Consider the following 8,194-nt stretch of genomic DNA (forward strand, 5'->3'; position numbering starts at 1 on the left):
AACTCTTAGACTGGTTTGTGGGATTAGAAGGGGCAGAAACTGAAGTGTTAGAGATCAAACAGAAGACTCTCACACTTGCCTAATGAGAAGCAAATGAGGCTCGGAATTGTGTAGGAGCAATGGGAATGGAAAGAGAGCGTGGTTTCTAGATTTTACCAGGGTAGGATTGTGATAACCCAGTGACAGACTGGGTAGCACAGGAATAGGGGTGATGCAGAAACGTCCTACATTCATGCAAAGGAAGAGAAAGAAAAATAATAAGAAGGAGCAAGTTTGGAGGAAAGCTCCACAATATCTCAGAAACCAGATGAGGAGAGAATTTTAAGAAGGAGGGCAACAGAAACAAATGATTCAAGGAAATACAGTTAAGACTGGGAAAAAGAAGAAGTATGTAGATTGAACAATCAGAAAGTTGCTGTTAGTTTTTATTAAGGTGATGAAATTGGAAGCCACTAAAGGAGAGTTGGTGTCTTGGAGGAAACAAGAGTAGAGAATTATTTTTTGAGAAGAGGTGATGAAGTGTAAAGGAGAGAGGACTATCTCTTTGAGGAGAATAAGATTGGAAAGGAAATTAGAATAAGGAAAGCTGATTCTAAGGAGAATTGGTGAGCCCCGGTGAGGTATGTCTCTCAGTATTCATGTCCTTGTGTGGTCTCTTCTCCTCAAATCTGGGATGGCCTCATGACCAACAGAATGTGATGTCCTTGGACAGGTTTCCAAGTCCAGGAATTAAGAAGACTTGGCAGCTTCTGCTTTTATACACTGGAGAAGCCAGCATACCGTGTAAGAGGTCTGAACCTGAAACCATCCTGCTGGGCGGGAAACCCGCACTATCCACATGTAACTGTCAAAAGGACAGAGAGAGATGTCCAGCCGACTGAGGCACCAGACATGAGTGTAGAAGCCATTTTGGGATTTCCTGCCCCAGAAGATACCACAAGGATCACTGAGCACCCCTGCTCTACTCAAACTGCAGCCTTGTGCGTAAGTAAATGACTGGCTATTTTAAGCCACTAAAGCTTGTGAGTGATTATTATGCAACAATAGATGACTGGAACAGGTGGCTTTTTTTTTTCCTTAATGTTTGATAGATGGGATAAGGCCCTAAAGAAGATGAAGGGAGACAGGATCAAGTGGAAGAATTGGTCTTGGAAGTGAATGAAGACATTGTTTTTTTGAGGCAGAAAGACTTGAGGAAAGGATGGGTAAAATTAAAGTTTGACATGAATGGGAAGGAAATGGGACCAATTCAAGTTGGACAGTGAGGTATCATGTTGAGAATGAGGACCAAATGAGGGGGGCTGAGAGCTAAAGAGGGGGATAAAAAGTTTCACTGTAAGTGGGAACAGGATTTATCCTGGGAGGAAAAGACCAGTGGCAGACCTATGGGTGCCCTGGTGAGTGTGGTGGTCATGAGCTTGTAATGAGGCCAAGAGCTTTGTGGTATTTTGTACCCACCCTTACTGAGATTGTCTTCCATCAGCAATCAAAAAACGTACTGTCTGGGTGGGTAAACAGTCATTCCTATTTGCTTTAGGAAATTTGGACTCTGATTGTAAACAAATGGAATTTTTTTTTATTTGTTTACATAATTGTAAACAAATGGAAAAAAAACTAGAATTTGTTTCAAGTGTTTTCAAATCTTTTAGAGACCCTCCCCACTTTTATAAAAGAATCCATGGACCTGCTGCAAATGATATTTCCATTTGCAATACTGGAAATGATTTCATTAACAATTGCTGAATCATATACCTGAGATTACAGACAATGCTATTTATACTAAAGAAATTGAGTACACATCTATTTTAGCTTCCTGGCCTATTTTCATACTTCCATCCATTTGGATTTTTGTCCCATATGTTGTCCTCAGCACTCTGTCTTAAACTGCTGTCTAGTTATAGCTCAAAAAACAAAAAAGCTGATGTTCCAAATGGGACTTTATTTCAATAGGGGGCTGTACTTTCTTTTAAACTATTACTTAACTGACAGATACTGTGAAGCTTAATTAGTCAGTTTTTAAAGCTCTCTCTGATGGCAAAAAGAAAAAAACAATTAGTTCTTATATCCTTGAATTGTACAGAATGACTCTTCTTTGTAACTCCTTATACAAAAGGTAAACTACTGGAGGGATCTGGAATAAGATTGATTGTAGAAGCCAAAGCTAAGTGAGCCAATGATGTTGAGACGCTAAAAGGAGTTTATGACGTGACATAAAGTCCAGTTGCTTCCACTTGGTCCCTCAGCTTGCTTTGACCCCCAGAGACTCCCTCTTCCCTGACCTCACATTCCCCTAAGCCTCAAATTCATGGTTGACTTTGAACTTCTGATGCTACTTATTTTTGTGCCAGGACCTAACTGCATCGTTTCTCTCAGTTCTAGCTGTTCAGCCTGACTCAGTGACACATTGCAATCAATGGTCTGGAGTTTCACACTTTGACATCCCTCCCACTGACTAGAATGTGCCTGCACAATAAGGAAAGAACTTGCTGTGCAATATCCATTGACCTGTGCCAGCCAATGCCTAGTGTTATGGTTGACCAGAGAGGTTACCCAATGGCATTCAGGTAATTCTAACAGCTACTAAAATAGTTTGTTCACCAGAAAATTTCAAACAGGCCCTTTAAAATATGATAAGATAATGTGGGTTGTCATGTCAGGGTTGCTAAATAAAGTTCCAGACATTCAGTGAGAAGATCTAAGTTAGCATTCATGGTTCTTTCAGTCATCAGCTGGGAAGCAGTTTAGAACTCCTTTATGTTCATACCTATATGCTGGAAGTTAATACATATTAGGACAAGCATGGACTCACTACTAAGTTAAATGAATATCAGGCTGAAGGAAATTGAGGTTATAGCCCATGGTATGTACCATGGATAAGTAAAGTAAGTTTTTCAACTGAAACAAAAACACATTTTTGCTATCCCAGTCAAACTACATGCTAGATAGATTGGAAAGGAGAAAATAGAATCAAACAAATCTATGGCTTAGAAACAGGATTGGCATCAACATAACCAGGGAAATTCAAGCCAGACTGGAGATGTGCTGAAAACCAAATTTTCTCAAGGCCCTGGAGACTTTGGCATATAGTATTGAGCAGTTAAATTCTAGAGCTGTTTCATTTGTGCCAGCTACTTACCATCACCAACATCAAACTTGCATAACGACACTGCAGTTTTACTGCTGAAAATGAACTTTTTTTTGGCTTGAAAATGTGCGGAAGGTAAATGGCAAAAAGAGATCTGAACTGCTGTGCAAAAAGCTAAAGGGAAACATTTATAGGAGGAGGCTTGAGCATAAAGAACTTCCCAAAGACATTTGGCAGAACGATTTCCATGTAAGGGATTGCCATTACCTGGTTTGAAACAACAGACTAAAGAAACTCATTTCATATGAGGCCTTCCAAAACAATAATTAGGAACAAGATGTCCCAAAGATCATAATGAAAAGAATGATGATCATAGAAAGCCACAGGGAGACAGATATTTCCTGTTACCTGATATAAAAACACAGCTTTTCATACAATGCTTGTAATGGATACTGTTATTTGCCACCTTGATGCCCTCTTCAGGGCTGAGGTGTTCTTTTCCTCTGCTGTGTGGGACACTGGCTGCTGTTATCATCTAGCTGATTACCTAACCCTCTGCTAAGAAAGCTCTCTTTCTCCAGGTCATGCTCCCTTCCTGGCGCAACCTGTACCTACTGACTGTCCTTTAGTGGGTAAAGAGGCCTGGGCCCCTAGTCCCGATTCAGGACAACTCTGAAGGACCATCACACTTTCAAAGCTCCACTGGAGGACAACAGGAGGCCTCCATTCACGTTGCTTCTCACTCTGTTCTGTTACCCTGCTTTCCTCCTTCTCTAACAGGGGTTCTTCCAAAGAGCTCTCCTCAGTAAACCAGTCACATCTCTGTCTTAGAGTCTCTTTCTCCAGGAATCCAGTCTAAGATGAGGCTAATCTGATACAAACACTGTGTTGGCAAATTGCCAACATATGCTTGTTCCCAGACTGCTGCTGCTGCTAAGTCGCTTCAGTCGTGTCCGACTCTGTGCGACCCCATAGACGGCAGCCCACGAGGCTCCGCCGTCCCTGGGATTCTCCAGGCAAGAACACTGGAGTGGGTTGCCATTTCCTTCTCCAGTGCATGAAAGGGAAAAGTGAAAGTGAAGTCGCTCAGTCGTGTCCGACTCTTAGCGACCCCATGGACTGTAGCCTACCAGGCTCCTCCATCCATGGGATTTTCCAGGCAAGAGTACTGGAGTGAGGTGCCATTGCCTTCTCCGTGTTCCCAGCCTTCCTTTCCCCTGTTCTTCTAAAGAGGAGTCAGATGTTGTTTGTTTCATTTCTCCCCCTTTAGCCTACACCAGGCACCATACTTCTTTACAGAGTTTTGATAAAGTGAAACACAGCCAGGTAAAGAAACAGAACAAAGCCAGTGCTCAGAAGATTCCTCTGCCTCCTTTTCCAGTCACTGCTGTCTATCAAGGATCCTCACTTCTTAGCTTTGTACTCCTTGGGTTTTCCTGCTCTTTTGTAGTGTATGTAATTGGATGCATAGCTATATAACTTTTGTATCTGGTTTCTTTTACTATATGTTTTATTTGTATGATTCATCCTTACTGTTGCATGTATTTGTAAACCTTTCATTCTTATTGCATAGCATTCCATCGTATGAATATTTCACAACTTGTACATAATTCTTTTGGAAGCACTGTTACTATAACCAGTAAAAATCTAACTTCCATTGCTTTGTCTGAATCTTTAGGGCCAGTTGTTATGTACGGATGTGAGAGCTGGACCATAAAAAAGACTGAGTGCCAAAGAACTGATGCTTTCAAACTGTGGTGCTGGAGAACACTCTTAAGAGTCCTTTGGACAGCAAGAAGATCAAGCTAGTCAGTCTTAAAGGAAATCAACCCTGAATGTTCTTTGGAAGGACTGATGCTGAAGCTGAAGCTCCAGTACTTTGGCTACCTGATGCAAAGAGCCAACTCATTAGAAAAGACTCTGATGCTGGGAAAGATTGAAGGCAAAAGGAGAAGCAGGGAGAAGCAGTCAGAAGCCTGGCAGGTTGCAGTCCATGGGGCCACAAAAAGTGATACAGGACTTAGTGACTGCACAATAACAAAAACCGGGGCCAAACAGTGCTTTCTGAAGGGAGAGGCTACCTTTCCCCAGGCTTTTCATCCCTTCAGTGCCAAAAAGCCATCCTGGCCCACTTTGATAGCACAGAGCTACACTGTTAATACAGTAGCTCCTAGCAGACATGTGACTACTGAATATTTGAAATGTGGCTGAAACAAATTGAGAAAACATCTGCTTTTGCTTCACTGACTATGCTAAAGCCTTTGTCTGTGTGGATCACAACAAACTGGAAAATCTGAAAGAGGTGGGAATACCAGACCCCCTTACCTGCCTCCTAAGAAATCTGTATGCAGGTCAAGAAGCAACAGTTAGAACTGGACATGGAACAACAGACTGGCCCCAAATCGGGAAAGGAGTACGTCAAGGCTGTATATTGTCACCCTGCTTATTTAACGTATATGCAGAGTACATCATGAGAAACACTAGGCTGGAAGAAGCACAAGCTGGAATCAAGATTGCCAGGAGAAATATCAATAACCTCAGATATGCAGATGACACCACCCTTATGGCAGAAAGTGAAGAAGAACGAAAGAGCCTCGTGATGAAAGTGAAAGAGGAGAATGAGAAAGCTGGCTTAAATATCAACATTCAAAAAACTAAGATCATGGCATCCAGTCCCATCAATTCAGGGCAAATAGATGGGGAAACAATGGAAACAGTGAGAGACTTTCTTTTCTTGGGCTCCAAAATTATTGCAGATGGTGACTACAGTCATGAAATTAAAAGATGCTTTTCCTTGGAAGAAAAGCTATGACCAACCTAGACAACATATTAAAAAACAGAGACATTACTTTACTGACAAAGGTCTGTCTAGTCAAAGCTATGTTTGTTTGTTTGTTTTCCAGTAGTCATGTATGGATGTGAGAGTTGGACTATGTGCCAAAGAATTGATGCTTTTGAACTATGGTGTTAGAGAAGACTCCTGAGAGTCCCTTGGACTGCAAGGAGATCAAACCAGTCCATCCTAAAGTAACTCAGTCCTGAATATTGGAAGGACTGTTGCTGAAGCTGAAGCTCCAATACTTTGGCCACCTGATGTGAAGAGCTGACTCATTGGAAAAGACCCTGATGCTGGGAAAGATTGAAGGCAGGAGGAGAAAGGGGTGACAGAGGATGAGATGGTTGGTTGGCATCAGTGACTCAATGGACATGAGTTTGAGCAAGCTCTGGGAGTTGGAGATGGACAGGGAAGCCTGGCGTGTTGCAGTCCTTGGGGTCGCAAAGTGTCAGACACGACTGAGTGACTGAACTGACTGACAAATTGAGACGTGCTGTATGTGTAAAATACATATCAAATTTCAAAGATTTGCCATGAAAAAATAATTTAAAATATTTCAATAATTTTATATTGATTACTTTTTGAAATAATTATGATTTTGACTGAATGAAATATACTATTAGAATCAATTTTGCCTTCTTTTACTTTTAAAAATGTGACTATTAGAAAAATTTTAAACTCCACAGATGCCTTTTATTATATTTTTATTGGGTTACAGGGATCAAGATCACTATCTTACACAGATAGCTTCATTACTCTTCTGCCTGAAGTCAGATGTTGGACCAAGTGCTTTCCCAAATTTTTTTATTCATAAAATTTCCAAAGGTCCAAGTGCCCATTGGAACCAGTACATGGATGCTCAAGTCCCATCAGCAATTTGAGGTCTGTCCAAGTGAGAACCAAAAAGCTTGCTGCCTTGGAATGTGAGGTCTATGTCTATGCCTCGGTAGCCAACAAGCTTGGGTATTGCATTAAGCACTGATACCACTTTAAAAACGTGACAAAATGTTGATTATGAAAGCATACGAGGCTAAAAATCAGAGAGACTTCACATTTCCTACCTCCATAGGGAAACCACTTTTCGCTTCAGTTCACACTGTTTATAGCTGCTGTTGGTTTATATGGAAAATGTGGCAGCTAAAGTTCAAACGATTTATATACGGCAATATAATTTATATGGAGTCATTTTGGAGGCCAGCTGAATAATGAGAATGTCAATTAATTTTAAAGTTTTCAACCACGTGTCTAGGTTTTATCATCCAAATACCACATTTTAGATCAATTCCAAGCATTCAGATTAAGATGGTCCCACAAGTCCCACAGCAATAAAGAAATTAAGATGATCCTAGTGAAATAGGAATATAAAATGTAAGAATTTTTTTTAATGAAGATATGGTTCCTAAGAACTTTACTGAATTACACATTCTACTTACACATGAAGTTTTATTTGGACTTACTGCTTTTAACCTGGAAGAATTCAGGACTGTTGAACATTTTACCAGGCAGATAGATTTTAAAATTTCTCAGCACAGCTGAGTTTTCTTATTTTTAACGCACATCTTCCTATTCTTCTCCAGTGTCATTATTACTCACTGCTGGCAAATACATCCACATTCTTCTCCTCTTTAAAGTCATAAGAGTTTTAAATTATTTAAAACCTATAGGAATATGACCTCTTGATTCTGTATTGTGTTATGTTTCTAATCCCAAATTGCCTTAATCCTGTAATTAAAACTGGAGCAATTTAAATCATTGCACTGATGTTTTTGTGATTCTGTATTTTAATTGCATTTAAATGATGAATATTTGATGCTGTGTATTTGTCAGGCAAATAGGAGTAAGCACTCCAATTCCCCCCAAAACACTTAGCTACAATTTAAAACTAGGCAAGCCTTGATTTAAAGAATTAAGAAATTAGACACAGCATGTAAATGTATCCAAGGGGCAGATTCAAGAACTTCATTCTAAACACCTTTCTGACAAAAAGAAAAACCATGCTGATTTCAGAAAGGATTAAAAATTGAACAGGCCTAGAGTTTTCATCAGGAAATAATCTGGTTTTAGAATTGCTATTATTTTTTAAGCTACTTTGGGGACTATTTTAGAAACAGCTCAGCTTCTGTGGAATGATCCTCTGAGTAAAGCACTGACTAGAATCTGTTTTTCTATCATTGGATCCTCACATAAAATCAGCCCCATTAAAGTCCCTCTCACATAATCTTGAGGAGGAATATAAAGCGTTTCTTGAGAGCAAGAATGAGAGGTGAGGAATG

The 8,194-nt window shown here is 40.2% G+C and overlaps 1 long non-coding RNA gene across 2 annotated transcripts in view; it reads left to right on the top strand.

Annotated features, from left to right (window-relative positions):
- The window catches only part of LOC145541864 (uncharacterized), a 39,804-nt gene extending 32,130 nt beyond the window's left edge, over positions 1 to 7,674 (top strand). For both annotated transcript variants that reach the window (XR_014079364.1, XR_014079365.1), the window contains 3 exons: positions 713 to 984; positions 2,374 to 2,564; positions 4,764 to 7,674. This is a non-coding gene — a long non-coding RNA (uncharacterized LOC145541864). The remainder of the gene's footprint in view (positions 1 to 712; positions 985 to 2,373; positions 2,565 to 4,763) is intronic.
- Positions 7,675 to 8,194: the final 520 nt, after the last annotated feature.

Source organism: Giraffa tippelskirchi, chromosome 3 (genome assembly GCF_054371585.1).
Source record: "Giraffa tippelskirchi isolate mGirTip1 chromosome 3, T2T-mGirTip1v1.2.pri, whole genome shotgun sequence".
NCBI classification, from domain to species: Eukaryota; Metazoa; Chordata; class Mammalia; order Artiodactyla; family Giraffidae; genus Giraffa; species Giraffa tippelskirchi.